The sequence below is a fragment of the Lissotriton vulgaris genome, chromosome 12 (assembly GCF_964263255.1).
Source record: "Lissotriton vulgaris chromosome 12, aLisVul1.2, whole genome shotgun sequence".
NCBI classification, from domain to species: Eukaryota; Metazoa; Chordata; class Amphibia; order Caudata; family Salamandridae; genus Lissotriton; species Lissotriton vulgaris.
The window spans coordinates 451796284-451812743 of record NC_141700.1 but is presented as its reverse complement, the minus strand read 5'-3'; the positions used below and the strand labels follow the sequence as shown (position 1 = coordinate 451812743).

At 39.0% G+C, this 16460-nt stretch overlaps 1 long non-coding RNA gene across 1 annotated transcript; it reads left to right on the top strand.

The window, feature by feature from the left end:
• The first annotated feature begins 5835 nt into the window (after positions 1 to 5835).
• On the top strand, positions 5836 to 16039 carry LOC147676751 (uncharacterized). The gene is made up of 8 exons (XR_015302429.1): positions 5836 to 5958; positions 7287 to 7407; positions 8736 to 8856; positions 10185 to 10305; positions 11632 to 11754; positions 13081 to 13202; positions 14529 to 14649; positions 15976 to 16039. It is a non-coding gene; the product is annotated as an uncharacterized LOC147676751 (long non-coding RNA).
• The last annotated feature ends 421 nt before the right edge of the window (positions 16040 to 16460 follow it).

Genomic DNA, 16460 nt, shown 5'->3' with positions numbered 1-16460 from the left:
AATGTACTAACAGTGGACTTTTCCATCTGCAGATTATACTGAATGACCAGCAGTGGCAGTGTTTCACAGCAGAGTTTCTCTGAATTGCCGAGACTGAAGCAAAAAAAAAAAGGAAGTCTTCTGGCATACTGCATCATTTTACCAATTTATGTGGTAAGTAAAACTCCCAATCATTCTTTTAGGCATTAAAAAGATGTAAATAGCATCGGAATGTCCTCACTAATTTATAGTGGGAGCCTGTGCCTGAATATTATTTCTGTCAAGATGGAAGTAATATGTATCACATTATGTTGGTCATGATAGTTAATAAAAGAATGACTGACTCAAACTCTACTAAAACCTGCTTTAGATCCTGGTGCTAGCAACGTTCTATTCGAGGAAATATCTGCCTTTGAGACTGAAATGCACCATCTCACTTATGAAAAATAGTGTTACATACTCAAGAAAGGAAGCTCATCTAACCTCTTCTCCTGCACTCTATGTTGGACTCTGATACTCAAGATGGAGTGCTGTTAAGGTTAATCTGTCTTTGTACCTCAATCCCACTTTCGAAAAGGACACAGTGCTTCGACTGGTTCCCATTCCTTTACCATTCCCCCTCCTACGTGGCTGGCAGTCATGAATACAGATAGTAACCTACTGCATAACTTCTGATATGTCATCCTCCTGTGTGGTTAGCTTCCACAAGGACAATTGGTCCAGGAGTGTCTGACATCATAAAGCTAAAGCAAGAAGTTGTCTGACATGAGGTGCCATTCTGTTGCCTAGCAGTCTGACATCATAAAGCTAAAGCAAGATGTTTTCTGACTAGAAGGCCACTCTGTTGCAAAGCAGCTGGCATCATGAAGGTAAAGGAAGATGTTGTCTGACATGAGAGCCACTCTGTTGCCGAACAAGGAGTAGGATACATTTATCTTGGTAATGAGATGAGTTGCAGGGTAGATAGGATGCCCAACGAAAAGATGAGATGGTACGAAGATAGAAATTAGAACTTTATTTAGACTTACACATTTGTATGAACGCAGGTTTGAGCATAAGAGTCTCAACTTCACCATTGCTGCACTGGTTGGATTTGGCTAAAGAGAAGATGCAAATTATGCTATTCATAGTTTCTATTATTCCTGTTAACTGTAGCATAACCCTTCCTCTCTCAACTTACCAGCTGGCTTAATCGCTACTGGTGTACCATATCCTAAAACAAAGGAAGTAAGAAGGGTGCGCTGCCACTTGGCTGGCAAAAAGATTTATATCCCAATGTACGTGCTACAATTGTTTAGAGAGTGTTAGCAAATGAGGCAAGGGAATGCAGAGAAGTATGAGAGGTTATAAACACAAATTGACATTTGATTTTTTAATTGAGCTGTTGATTTTCACAACAAAACAGACTCCATAGTATTGATCTGGTTACCCTTTATAAAAATCTAAACTTTTTGTATTGCTTATACTAAATGTACTAACAGTGGACTTTTCCATCTGCAGATTATACTGAATGACCAGCAGTGGCAGTGTTTCACAGCAGAGTTTCTCTGAATTGCCGAGACTGAAGCAAAAAAAAAAAAAAAAGGAAGTCTTCTGGCATACTGCATCATTTTACCAATTTATGTGGTAAGTAAAACTCCCAATCATTCTTTTAGGCATTAAAAAGATGTAAATAGCATCGGAATGTCCTCACTAATTTATAGTGGGAGCCTGTGCCTGAATATTATTTCTGTCAAGATGGAAGTAATATGTATCACATTATGTTGGTCATGATAGTTAATAAAAGACTGACTGACTCAAACTCTACTAAAACCTGCTTTAGATCCTGGTGCTAGCAACGTTCTATTCGAGGAAATATCTGCCTTTGAGACTGAAATGCACCATCTCACTTATGAAAAATAGTGTTACATACTCAAGGAAGGAAGCTCATCTAACCTCTTCTCCTGCACTCTCTATGTTGGACTCTGATACTCAAGATGGATTGTTGTTAAGGTTAATCTGTCTTTGTACCTCAATCCCACTTTTGAAAAGGACACAGTGCTTCGACTGGTTCCCATTCCTTTACCATTCCCCCTCCTACGTGGCTGGCAGTCATGAATACAGATAGTAACCTACTGCATAACTTCTGATATCTCATCCTCCTGTGTGGTTAGCTTCCACAACGACAATTGGTCCAGGGGTGTCTGACATCATAAAGCTAAAGCAAGAAGTTGTCTGACATGAGGTGCCATTCTGTTGCCTAGCAGTCTGACATCATAAAGCTAAAGCAAGATGTTTTCTGACTAGAAGGCCACTCTGTTGCAAAGCAGCTGGCATCATGAAGGTAAAGGAAGATGTTGTCTGACATGAGAGCCACTCTGTTGCCTAACAAGGAGTAGGATACATTTATCTTGGTAATGAGATGAGTTGCAGGGTAGACAGGATGCCCAACGAAAAGATGAGATGGTACAAAGAAAGAAATTAGAACTTTATTTAGACTTACACATTTGTATGAACGGAGGTTTGAGCATAAGAGTCTCAACTTCACCATTGCTGCACTGGTAGGATTTGGCTAAAGAGAAGATGCAAATTATGCTATTCATAGTTTCTATTATTCCTGTTAACTGTAGCATAACCCTTCCTCTCTCAACTTACCAGCTGGCTTAATCGCTACTGGTGTACCATATCCTAAAACAAAGGAAGTAAGAAGGGTGCGCTGCCACTTGGCTGGCAAAAAGATTTATATCCCAATGTACGTGCTACAATTGTTTAGAGAGTGTTAGCAAATGAGGCAAGGGAATGCAGAGAAGTATGAGAGGTTATAAACACAAATTGAAATTTGATTTTTTAATTGAGCTGTTGATTTTCACAATAAAACAGACTCCATAGTATTGATCTGGTTACCCTTTAAAAAAATCTAAACTTTTTGTATTGCTTATACTAAATGTACTAACAGTGGACTTTTCCATCTGCAGATTATACTGAATGAGCAGCAGTGGCAGTGTTTCACAGCAGAGTTTCTCTGAATTGCCGAGACTGAAGCAAAAAAAAAAAAGGAAGTCTTCTGGCATACTGCATCATTTTACCAATTTATGTGGTAAGTAAAACTCCCAATCATTCTTTTAGGCATTAAAAAGATGTAAATAGCATCGGAATGTCCTCACTAATTTATAGTGGGAGCCTGTGCCTGAATATTATTTCTGTCAAGATGGAAGTAATATGTATCACATTATGTTGGTCATGATAGTTAATAAAAGAATGACTGACTCAAACTCTACTAAAACCTGCTTTAGATCCTGGTGCTAGCAACGTTCTATTCGAGGAAATATCTGCCTTTGAGACTGAAATGCACCATCTCACTTATGAAAAATAGTGTTACATACTCAAGGAAGGAAGCTCATCTAACCTCTTCTCCTGCACTCTCTATGTTGGACTCTGATACTCAAGATGGATTGTTGTTAAGGTTAATCTGTCTTTGTACCTCAATCCCACTTTTGAAAAGGACTCAGTGCTTCGACTGGTTCCCATTCCTTTACCATTCCCCCTCCTACGTGGCTGGCAGTCATGAATACAGATAGTAACCTACTGCATAACTTCTGATATCTCATCCTCCTGTGTGGTTAGCTTCCACAAGGACAATTGGTCCAGGGGTGTCTGACATCATAAAGCTAAAGCAAGAAGTTGTCTGACATGAGGTGCCATTCTGTTGCCTAGCAGTCTGACATCATAAAGCTAAAGCAAAATGTTTTCTGACTAGAAGGCCACTCTGTTGCAAAGCAGCTGGCATCATGAAGGTAAAGGAAGATGTTGTCTGACATGAGAGCCACTCTGTTGCCTAACAAGGAGTAGGATACATTTATCTTGGTAATGAGATGAGTTGCAGGGTAGACAGGATGCCCAACGAAAAGATGAGATGCTACAAAGAAAGAAATTAGAACTTTATTTAGACTTACACATTTGTATGAACGGAGGTTTGAGCATAAGAGTCTCAACTTCACCATTGCTGCACTGGTAGGATTTGGCTAAAGAGAAGATGCAAATTATGCTATTCATAGTTTCTATTATTCCTGTTAACTGTAGCATAACCCTTCCTCTCTCAACTTACCAGCTGGCTTAATCGCTACTGGTGTACCATATCCTAAAACAAAGGAAGTAAGAAGGGTGCGCTGCCACTTGGCTGGCAAAAAGATTTATATCCAAATGTACGTGCTGCAATTGTTTAGAGAGTGTTAGCAAATGAGGCAAGGGAATGCAGAGAAGTATGAGAGGTTATAAACACAAATTGAGATTTGATTTTTTAATTGAGCTGTTGATTTTCACAATAAAACAGACTCCATAGTATTGATCTGGTTACCCTTTATAAAAATCTAAACTTTTTGTATTGCTTATACTAAATGTACTAACAGTGGACTTTTCCATCTGCAGATTATACTGAATGACCAGCAGTGGCAGTGTTTCACAGCAGAGTTTCTCTGAATTGCCGAGACTGAAGCAAAAAAAAGAAAAAGAAAGTCTTCTGGCATACTGCATCATTTTACCAATTTATGTGGTAAGTAAAACTCCCAATCATTCTTTTAGGCATTAAAAAGATGTAAATAGCATCGGAATGTCCTCACTAATTTATAGTGGGAGCCTGTGCCTGAATATTATTTCTGTCAAGATGAAAGTAATATGTATCACATTATGTTGGTCATGATAGTTAATAAAAGACTGACTGACTCAAACTCTACTAAAACCTGCTTTAGATCCTGGTGCTAGCAACGTTCTATTCGAGGAAATATCTGCCTTTGAGACTGAAATGCACCATCTCACTTATGAAAAATAGTGTTACATACTCAAGGAAGGAAGCTCATCTAACCTCTTCTCCTGCACTCTCTATGTTGGACTCTGATACTCAAGATGGATTGTTGTTAAGGTTAATCTGTCTTTGTACCTCAATCCCACTTTTGAAAAGGACACAGTGCTTCGACTGGTTCCCATTCCTTTACCATTCCCCCTCCTACGTGGCTGGCAGTCATGAATACAGATAGTAACCTACTGCATAACTTCTGATATCTCATCCTCCTGTGTGGTTAGCTTCCACAAGGACAATTGGTCCAGGGGTGTCTGACATCATAAAGCTAAAGCAAGAAGTTGTCTGACATGAGGTGCCATTCTGTTGCCTAGCAGTCTGACATCATAAAGCTAAAGCAAGATGTTTTCTGACTAGAAGGCCACTCTGTTGCAAAGCAGCTGGCATCATGAAGGTAAAGGAAGATGTTGTCTGACATGAGAGCCACTCTGTTGCCTAACAAGGAGTAGGATACATTTATCTTGGTAATGAGATGAGTTGCAGGGTAGACAGGATGCCCAACGAAAAGATGAGATGGTACAAAGAAAGAAATTAGAACTTTATTTAGACTTACACATTTGTATGAACGGAGGTTTGAGCATAAGAGTCTCAACTTCACCATTGCTGCACTGGTAGGATTTGGCTAAAGAGAAGATGCAAATTATGCTATTCATAGTTTCTATTATTCCTGTTAACTGTAGCATAACCCTTCCTCTCTCAACTTACCAGCTGGCTTAATCGCTACTGGTGTACCATATCCTAAAACAAAGGAAGTAAGAAGGGTGCGCTGCCACTTGGCTGGCAAAAAGATTTATATCCCAATGTACGTGCTACAATTGTTTAGAGAGTGTTAGCAAATGAGGCAAGGGAATGCAGAGAAGTATGAGAGGTTATAAACACAAATTGAAATTTGATTTTTTAATTGAGCTGTTGATTTTCACAATAAAACAGACTCCATAGTATTGATCTGGTTACCCTTTAAAAAAATCTAAACTTTTTGTATTGCTTATACTAAATGTACTAACAGTGGACTTTTCCATCTGCAGATTATACTGAATGACCAGCAGTGGCAGTGTTTCACAGCAGAGTTTCTCTGAATTGCCGAGACTGAAGCAAAAAAAAAAAAAGGAAGTCTTCTGGCATACTGCATCATTTTACCAATTTATGTGGTAAGTAAAACTCCCAATCATTCTTTTAGGCATTAAAAAGATGTAAATAGCATCGGAATGTCCTCACTAATTTATAGTGGGAGCCTGTGCCTGAATATTATTTCTGTCAAGATGGAAGTAATATGTATCACATTATGTTGGTCATGATAGTTAATAAAAGACTGACTGACTCAAACTCTACTAAAACCTGCTTTAGATCCTGGTGCTAGCAATGTTCTATTCGAGGAAATATCTGCCTTTGAGACTGAAATGCACCATCTCACTTATGAAAAATAGTGTTACATACTCAAGGAAGGAAGCTCATCTAACCTCTTCTCCTGCACTCTCTATGTTGGACTCTGATACTCAAGATGGATTGTTGTTAAGGTTAATCTGTCTTTGTACCTCAATCCCACTTTTGAAAAGGACTCAGTGCTTCGACTAGTTCCCATTCCTTTACCATTCCCCCTCCTACGTGGCTGGCAGTCATGAATACAGATAGTAACCTACTGCATAACTTCTGATATCTCATCCTCCTGTGTGGTTAGCTTCCACAAGGACAATTGGTCCAGGGGTGTCTGACATCATAAAGCTAAAGCAAGAAGTTGTCTGACATGAGGTGCCATTCTGTTGCCTAGTAGTCTGACATCATAAAGCTAAAGCAAGATGTTTTCTGACTAGAAGGCCACTCTGTTGCAAAGCAGCTGGCATCATGAAGGTAAAGGAAGATGTTGTCTGACATGAGAGCCACTCTGTTGCCTAACAAGGAGTAGGATACATTTATCTTGGTAATGAGATGAGTTGCAGGGTAGATAGGATGCCCAACGAAAAGATGAGATGGTACGAAGATAGAAATTAGAACTTTATTTAGACTTACACATTTGTATGAACGCAGGTTTGAGCATAAGAGTCTCAACTTCACCATTGCTGCACTGGTAGGATTTGGATAAAGAGAAGATGCAAATTATGCTATTCATAGTTTCTATTATTCCTGTTAACTGTAGCATAACCCTTCCTCTCTCAACTTACCAGCTGGCTTAATCGCTACTGGTGTACCATATCCTAAAACAAAGGAAGTAAGAAGGGTGCGCTGCCACTTGGCTGGCAAAAAGATTTATATCCCAATGTACGTGCTACAATTGTTTAGAGAGTGTTAGCAAATGAGGCAAGGGAATGCAGAGAAGTATGAGAGGTTATAAACACAAATTGAAATTTGATTTTTTAATTGAGCTGTTGATTTTCACAATAAAACAGACTCCATAGTATTGATCTGGTTACCCTTTAAAAAAATCTAAACTTTACATATTGCTTATACTAAATGTACTAACAGTGGACTTTTCCATCTGCAGATTATACTGAATGAGCAGCAGTGGCAGTGTTTCACAGCAGAGTTTCTCTGAATTGCCGAGACTGAAGCAAAAAAAAAAAGGAAGTCTTCTGGCATACTGCATCATTTTACCAATTTATGTGGTAAGTAAAACTCCCGATCATTCTTTTAGGCATTAAAAAGATGTAAATAGCATCGGAATGTCCTCACTAATTTATAGTGGGAGCCTGTGCCTGAATATTATTTCTGTCAAGATGGAAGTAATATGTATCACATTATGTTGGTCATGATAGTTAATAAAAGACTGACTGACTCAAACTCTACTAAAACCTGCTTTAGATCCTGGTGCTCGCAATGTTCTATTCGAGGAAATATCTGCCTTTGAGACTGAAATGCACCATCTCACTTATGAAAAATAGTGTTACATACTCAAGGAAGGAAGCTCATCTAACCTCTTCTCCTGCACTCTCTATGTTGGACTCTGATACTCAAGATGGATTGTTGTTAAGGTTAATCTGTCTTTGTACCTCAATCCCACTTTTGAAAAGGACTCAGTGCTTCGACTGGTTCCCATTCCTTTACCATTCCCCCTCCTACGTGGCTGGCAGTCATGAATACAGATAGTAACCTACTGCATAACTTCTGATATCTCATCCTCCTGTGTGGTTAGCTTCCACAAGGACAATTGGTCCAGGGGTGTCTGACATCATAAAGCTAAAGCAAGAAGTTGTCTGACATGAGGTGCCATTCTGTTGCCTAGCAGTCTGACATCATAAACCTAAAGCAAGATGTTTTCTGACTAGAAGGCCACTCTGTTGCAAAGCAGCTGGCATCATGAAGGTAAAGGAAGATGTTGTCTGACATGAGAGCCACTCTGTTGCCTAACAAGGAGTAGGATACATTTATCTTGGTAATGAGATGAGTTGCAGGGTAGATAGGATATCAAACGAAAAGATGAGATGGTACGAAGATAGAAATTAGAACTTTATTTAGACTTACACATTTGTATGAACGCAGGTTTGAGCATAAGAGTCTCAACTTCACCATTGCTGCACTGGTAGGATTTGGCTAAAGAGAAGATGCAAATTATGCTATTCATAGTTTCTATTATTCCTGTTAACTGTAGCATAACCCTTCCTCTCTCAACTTACCAGCTGGCTTAATCGCTACTGGTGTACCATATCCTAAAACAAAGGAAGTAAGAAGGGTGCGCTGCCACTTGGCTGGCAAAAAGATGTATATCCCAATGTACGTGCTACAATTGTTTAGAGAGTGTTAGCAAATGAGGCAAGGGAATGCAGAGAAGTATGAGAGGTTATAAACACAAATTGAAATTTGATTTTTTAATTGAGCTGTTGATTTTCACAATAAAACAGACTCCATAGTATTGATCTGGTTACCCTTTAAAAAAATCAAAACTTTTTGTATTGCTTATACTAAATGTACTAACAGTGGACTTTTCCATCTGCAGATTATACTGAATGACCAGCAGTGGCAGTGTTTCACAGCAGAGTTTCTCTGAATTGCCGAGACTGAAGCAAAAAAAAAAAGGAAGTCTTCTGGCATACTGCATCATTTTACCAATTTATGTGGTAAGTAAAACTCCCAATCATTCTTTTAGGCATTAAAAAGATGTAAATAGCATCGGAATGTCCTCACTAATTTATAGTGGGAGCCTGTGCCTGAATATTATTTCTGTCAAGATGGAAGTAATATGTATCACATTATGTTGGTCATGATAGTTAATAAAAGACTGACTGACTCAAACTCTACTAAAACCTGCTTTAGATCCTGGTGCTAGCAACGTTCTATTCGAGGAAATATCTGCCTTTGAGACTGAAATGCACCATCTCACTTATGAAAAATAGTGTTACATACTCAAGGAAGGAAGCTCATCTAACCTCTTCTCCTGCACTCTCTATGTTGGACTCTGATACTCAAGATGGATTGTTGTTAAGGTTAATCTGTCTTTGTACCTCAATCCCACTTTTGAAAAGGACACAGTGCTTCGACTGGTTCCCATTCCTTTACCATTCCCCCTCCTACGTGGCTGGCAGTCATGAATACAGATAGTAACCTACTGCATAACTTCTGATATCTCATCCTCCTGTGTGGTTAGCTTCCACAAGGACAATTGGTCCAGGGGTGTCTGACATCATAAAGCTAAAGCAAGAAGTTGTCTGACATGAGGTGCCATTCTGTTGCCTAGCAGTCTGACATCATAAAGCTAAAGCAAGATGTTTTCTGACTAGAAGGCCACTCTGTTGCAAAGCAGCTGGCATCATGAAGGTAAAGGAAGATGTTGTCTGACATGAGAGCCACTCTGTTGCCTAACAAGGAGTAGGATACATTTATCTTGGTAATGAGATGAGTTGCAGGGTAGATAGGATGCCCAACGAAAAGATGAGATGGTACGAAGATAGAAATTAGAACTTTATTTAGACTTACACATTTGTATGAACGCAGGTTTGAGCATAAGAGTCTCAACTTCACCATTGCTGCACTGGTAGGATTTGGCTAAAGAGAAGATGCAAATTATGCTATTCATAGTTTCTATTATTCCTGTTAACTGTAGCATAACCCTTCCTCTCTCAACTTACCAGCTGGCTTAATCGCTACTGGTGTACCATATCCTAAAACAAAGGAAGTAAGAAGGGTGCGCTGCCACTTGGCTGGCAAAAAGATGTATATCCCAATGTACGTGCTACAATTGTTTAGAGAGTGTTAGCAAATGAGGCAAGGGAATGCAGAGAAGTATGAGAGGTTATAAACACAAATTGAAATTTGATTTTTTAATTGAGCTGTTGATTTTCACAATAAAACAGACTCCATAGTATTGATCTGGTTACCCTTTAAAAAAATCTAAACTTTTTGTATTGCTTATACTAAATGTACTAACAGTGGACTTTTCCATCTGCAGATTATACTGAATGACCAGCAGTGGCAGTGTTTCACAGCAGAGTTTCTCTGAATTGCCGAGACTGAAGCAAAAAAAAAAAGGAAGTCTTCTGGCATACTGCATCATTTTACCAATTTATGTGGTAAGTAAAACTCCCAATCATTCTTTTAGGCATTAAAAAGATGTAAATAGCATCGGAATGTCCTCACTAATTTATAGTGGGAGCCTGTGCCTGAATATTATTTCTGTCAAGATGGAAGTAATATGTATCACATTATGTTGGTCATGATAGTTAATAAAAGAATGACTGACTCAAACTCCACTAAAACCTGCTTTAGATCCTGGTGCTAGCAACGTTCTATTCGAGGAAATATCTGCCTTTGAGACTGAAATGCACCATCTCACTTATGAAAAATAGTGTTACATACTCAAGAAAGGAAGCTCATCTAACCTCTTCTCCTGCACTCTATGTTGGACTCTGATACTCAAGATGGAGTGCTGTTAAGGTTAATCTGTCTTTGTACCTCAATCCCACTTTTGAAAAGGACACAGTGCTTCGACTGGTTCCCATTCCTTTACCATTCCCCCTCCTACGTGGCTGGCAGTCATGAATACAGATAGTAACCTACTGCATAACTTCTGATATCTCATCCTCCTGTGTGGTTAGCTTCCACAAGGACAATTGGTCCAGGGGTGTCTGACATCATAAAGCTAAAGCAAGAAGTTGTCTGACATGAGGTGCCATTCTGTTGCCTAGCAGACTGACATCATAAAGCTAAAGCAAGATGTTTTCTGACTAGAAGGCCACTCTGTTGCAAAGCAGCTGGCATCATGAAGGTAAAGGAAGATGTTGTCTGACATGAGAGCCACTCTGTTGCCTAACAAGGAGTAGGATACATTTATCTTGGTAATGAGATGAGTTGCAGGGTAGATAGGATGCCCAACGAAAAGATGAGATGGTACGAAGATAGAAATTAGAACTTTATTTAGACTTACACATTTGTATGAACGCAGGTTTGAGCATAAGAGTCTCAACTTCACCATTGCTGCACTGGTAGGATTTGGCTAAAGAGAAGATGCAAATTATGCTATTCATAGTTTCTATTATTCCTGTTAACTGTAGCATAACCCTTCCTCTCTCAACTTACCAGCTGGCTTAATCGCTACTGGTGTACCATATCCTAAAACAAAGGAAGTAAGAAGGGTGCGCTGCCACTTGGCTGGCAAAAAGATTTATATCCCAATGTACGTGCTACAATTGTTTAGAGAGTGTTAGCAAATGAGGCAAGGGAATGCAGAGAAGTATGAGAGGTTATAAACACAAATTGAAATATGATTTTTTAATTGAGCTGTTGATTTTCACAATAAAACAGACTCCATAGTATTGATCTGGTTACCCTTTATAAAAATCTAAACTTTTTGTATTGCTTATACTAAATGTACTAACAGTGGACTTTTCCATCTGCAGATTATACTGAATGACCAGCAGTGGCAGTGTTTCACAGCAGAGTTTCTCTGAATTGCCGAGACTGAAGCAAAAAAAAAAAAAGGAAGTCTTCTGGCATACTGCATCATTTTACCAATTTATGTGGTAAGTAAAACTCCCAATCATTCTTTTAGGCATTAAAAAGATGTAAATAGCATCGGAATGTCCTCACTAATTTATAGTGGGAGCCTGTGCCTGAATATTATTTCTGTCAAGATGGAAGTAATATGTATCACATTATGTTGGTCATGATAGTTAATAAAAGACTGACTGACTCAAACTCTACTAAAACCTGCTTTAGATCCTGGTGCTAGCAACGTTCTATTCGAGGAAATATCTGCCTTTGAGACTGAAATGCACCATCTCACTTATGAAAAATAGTGTTACATACTCAAGAAAGGAAGCTCATCTAACCTCTTCTCCTGCACTCTATGTTGGACTCTGATACTCAAGATGGAGTGCTGTTAAGGTTAATCTGTCTTTGTACCTCAATCCCACTTTCGAAAAGGACACAGTGCTTCGACTGGTTCCCATTCCTTTACCATTCCCCCTCCTACGTGGCTGGCAGTCATGAATACAGATAGTAACCTACTGCATAACTTCTGATATCTCATCCTCCTGTGTGGTTAGCTTCCACAAGGACAATTGGTCCAGGGGTGTCTGACATCATAAAGCTAAAGCAAGAAGTTGTCTGACATGAGGTGCCATTCTGTTGCCTAGCAGTCTGACATTATAAAGCTAAAGCAAGATGTTTTCTGACTAGAAGGCCACTCTGTTGCAAAGCAGCTGGCATCATGAAGGTAAAGGAAGATGTTGTCTGACATGAGAGCCACTCTGTTGCCTAACAAGGAGTAGGATACATTTATCTTGGTAATGAGATGAGTTGCAGGGTAGACAGGATGCCCAACGAAAAGATGAGATGGTACGAAGAAAGAAGTTAGAACTTTATTTAGACTTACACATTTGTATGAACGCAGGTTTGAGCATAAGAGTCTCAACTTCACCATTGCTGCACTGGTAGGATTTGGCTAAAGAGAAGATGCAAATTATGCTATTCATAGTTTCTATTATTCCTGTTAACTGTAGCATAACCCTTCCTCTCTCAACTTACCAGCTGGCTTAATCGCTACTGGTGTTCCATATCCTAAAACAAAGGAAGTAAGAAGGGTGCGCTGCCACTTGGCTGGCAAAAAGATTTATATCCCAATGTACGTGCTACAATTGTTTAGAGAGTGTTAGCAAATGAGGCAAGGGAATGCAGAGAAGTATGAGAGGTTATAAACACAAATTGAAATTTGATTTTTTAATTGAGCTGTTGATTTTCACAATAAAACAGACTCCACAGTATTGATCTGGTTACCCTTTAAAAAAATCTAAACTTTTTGTATTGCTTATACTAAATTTACTAACAGTGGACTTTTCCATCTGCAGATTATACTGAATGAGCAGCAGTGGCAGTGTTTCACAGCAGAGTTTCTCTGAATTGCCGAGACTGAAGCAAAAAAAAAAAAGGAAGTCTTCTGGCATACTGCATCATTTTACCAATTTATGTGGTAAGTAAAACTCCCAATCATTCTTTTAGGCATTAAAAAGATGTAAATAGCATCGGAATGTCCTCACTAATTTATAGTGGGAGCCTGTGCCTGAATATTATTTCTGTCAAGATGGAAGTAATATGTATCACATTATGTTGGTCATGATAGTTAATAAAAGAATGACTGACTCAAACTCTACTAAAACCTGCTTTAGATCCTGGTGCTAGCAACGTTCTATTCGAGGAAATATCTGCCTTTGAGACTGAAATGCACCATCTCACTTATGAAAAATAGTGTTACATACTCAAGAAAGGAAGCTCATCTAACCTCTTCTCCTGCACTCTATGTTGGACTCTGATACTCAAGATGGAGTGCTGTTAAGGTTAATCTGTCTTTGTACCTCAATCCCACTTTCGAAAAGGACACAGTGCTTCGACTGGTTCCCATTCCTTTACCATTCCCCCTCCTACGTGGCTGGCAGTCATGAATACAGATAGTAACCTACTGCATAACTTCTGATATCTCATCCTCCTGTGTGGTTAGCTTCCACAAGGACAATTGGTCCAGGGGTGTCTGACATCATAAAGCTAAAGCAAGAAGTTGTCTGACATGAGGTGCCATTCTGTTGCCTAGCAGTCTGACATCATAAAGCTAAAGCAAGATGTTTTCTGACTAGAAGGCCACTCTGTTGCAAAGCAGCTGGCATCATGAAGGTAAAGGAAGATATTGTCTGACATGAGAGCCACTCTGTTGCCTAACAAGGAGTAGGATACATTTATCTTGGTAATGAGATGAGTTGCAGGGTAGATAGGATGCCCAACGAAAAGATGAGATGGTACGAAGATAGAAATTAGAACTTTATTTAGACTTACACATTTGTATGAACGCAGGTTTGAGCATAAGAGTCTCAACTTCACCATTGCTGCACTGGTAGGATTTGGCTAAAGAGAAGATGCAAATTATGCTATTCATAGTTTCTATTATTCCTGTTAACTGTAGCATAACCCTTCCTCTCTCAACTTACCAGCTGGCTTAATCGCTACTGGTGTACCATATCCTAAAACAAAGGAAGTAAGAAGGGTGCGCTGCCACTTGGCTGGCAAAAAGATTTATATCCCAATGTACGTGCTACAATTGTTTAGAGAGTGTTAGCAAATGAGGCAAGGGAATGCAGAGAAGTATGAGAGGTTATAAACACAAATTGAAATTTGATTTTTTAATTGAGCTGTTGATTTTCACAATAAAACAGACTCCATAGTATTGATCTGGTTACCCTTTAAAAAAATCTAAACTTTTTGTATTGCTTATACTAAATTTACTAACAGTGGACTTTTCCATCTGCAGATTATACTGAATGAGCAGCAGTGGCAGTGTTTCACAGCAGAGTTTCTCTGAATTGCCGAGACTGAAGCAAAAAAAAAAAGGAAGTCTTCTGGCATACTGCATCATTTTACCAATTTATGTGGTAAGTAAAACTCCCAATCATTCTTTTAGGCATTAAAAAGATGTAAATAGCATCGGAATGTCCTCACTAATTTATAGTGGGAGCCTGTGCCTGAATATTATTTCTGTCAAGATGGAAGTAATATGTATCACATTATGTTGGTCATGATAGTTAATAAAAGACTGACTGACTCAAACTCTACTAAAACCTGCTTTAGATCCTGGTGCTAGCAACGTTCTATTCGAGGAAATATCTGCCTTTGAGACTGAAATGCACCATCTCACTTATGAAAAATAGTGTTACATACTCAAGAAAGGAAGCTCATCTAACCTCTTCTCCTGCACTCTATGTTGGACTCTGATACTCAAGATGGAGTGCTGTTAAGGTTAATCTGTCTTTGTACCTCAATCCCACTTTCGAAAAGGACACAGTGCTTCGACTGGTTCCCATTCCTTTACCATTCCCCCTCCTACGTGGCTGGCAGTCATGAATACAGATAGTAACCTACTGCATAACTTCTGATATCTCATCCTCCTGTGTGGTTAGCTTCCACAAGGACAATTGGTCCAGGGGTGTCTGACATCATAAAGCTAAAGCAAGAAGTTGTCTGACATGAGGTGCCATTCTGTTGCCTAGCAGTCTGACATTATAAAGCTAAAGCAAGATGTTTTCTGACTAGAAGGCCACTCTGTTGCAAAGCAGCTGGCATCATGAAGGTAAAGGAAGATGTTGTCTGACATGAGAGCCACTCTGTTGCCTAACAAGGAGTAGGATACATTTATCTTGGTAATGAGATGAGTTGCAGGGTAGATAGGATGCCCAACGAAAAGATGAGATGGTACGAAGATAGAAATTAGAACTTTATTTAGACTTACACATTTGTATGAACGCAGGTTTGAGCATAAGAGTCTCAACTTCACCATTGCTGCACTGGTAGGATTTGGCTAAAGAGAAGATGCAAATTATGCTATTCATAGTTTCTATTATTCCTGTTAACTGTAGCATAACCCTTCCTCTCTCAACTTACCAGCTGGCTTAATCGCTACTGGTGTACCATATCCTAAAACAAAGGAAGTAAGAAGGGTGCGCTGCCACTTGGCTGGCAAAAAGATTTATATCCCAATGTACGTGCTACAATTGTTTATAGAGTGTTAGCAAATGAGGCAAGGGAATGCAGAGAAGTATGAGAGGTTATAAACACAAATTGAAATATGATTTTTTAATTGAGCTGTTGATTTTCACAATAAAACAGACTCCATAGTATTGATCTGGTTACCCTTTATAAAAATCTAAACTTTTTGTATTGCTTATACTAAATGTACTAACAGTGGACTTTTCCATCTGCAGATTATACTGAATGACCAGCAGTGGCAGTGTTTCACAGCAGAGTTTCTCTGAATTGCCGAGACTGAAGCAAAAAAAAAAAAAAAGGAAGTCTTCTGGCATACTGCATCATTTTACCAATTTATGTGGTAAGTAAAACTCCCAATCATTCTTTTAGGCATTAAAAAGATGTAAATAGCATCGGAATGTCCTCACTAATTTATAGTGGGAGCCTGTGCCTGAATATTATTTCTGTCAAGATGGAAGTAATATGTATCACATTATGTTGGTCATGATAGTTAATAAAAGACTGACTGACTCAAACTCTACTAAAACCTGCTTTAGATCCTGGTGCTAGCAACGTTCTATTCGAGGAAATATCTGCCTTTGAGACTGAAATGCACCATCTCACTTATGAAAAATAGTGTTACATACTCAAGAAAGGAAGCTCATCTAACCTCTTCTCCTGCACTCTATGTTGGACTCTGATACTCAAGATGGAGTGCTGT